Source organism: Pteropus vampyrus, unplaced genomic scaffold (genome assembly GCF_000151845.1).
Source record: "Pteropus vampyrus isolate Shadow unplaced genomic scaffold, Pvam_2.0 Scaffold11, whole genome shotgun sequence".
Classification (NCBI taxonomy): Eukaryota; Metazoa; Chordata; class Mammalia; order Chiroptera; family Pteropodidae; genus Pteropus; species Pteropus vampyrus.
Window position 1 is genome coordinate 15,619,396 of NW_011888792.1, and position 473 is coordinate 15,619,868.

The window sequence follows — 473 nt, forward strand, 5'->3', positions numbered from 1 at the left end:
AAATTGCAAGGACCTTGTCAGCTTATAATCCCTTGTTTTTTATTTTTATTTTTTACGCCTACAGAACCTGGTCTTCCAAGGTGTTCTCCCATCCAAGTACTCACCAGGCCCGAACCTGCTTTGCTTCTGAGATCAGATGGGATCGGGCATGTTCAGGGTAGCATGGCTGTAGCTTCATCCATTTTTTAAATGGGATTTTTTGTTTTTGTTTTTGTGCTTTTGAGTTATATGAGTTCTTTATATATTTTAGATATTAACCTTTATCAGATATACAGTTTGAAAATATATTTTTCCATTTTTTAGGTTGTCTTTTCACTTCGTTGATGATTTCTTTCGCTGTGCAGGAGCTTTTCAGTTTGATGTAGTCTCATTCGTTTATTTTTTATTTTGTTGCTTGGGCTTTAGGTATGATTTCCAAAAAATTGGTACCAAAACTCATGTTTATTCAAGGAGGTTTATTCCTCTGTTTTCTC

General features: G+C 34.9%; 1 pseudogene; it reads right to left on the minus strand.

Annotated features, from left to right (window-relative positions):
• Positions 1 to 55: 55 nt before the first annotated feature.
• LOC111732057 lies at positions 56 to 174 on the minus strand (annotated as a pseudogene).
• Between the last annotated feature and the right edge of the window lie 299 nt (positions 175 to 473).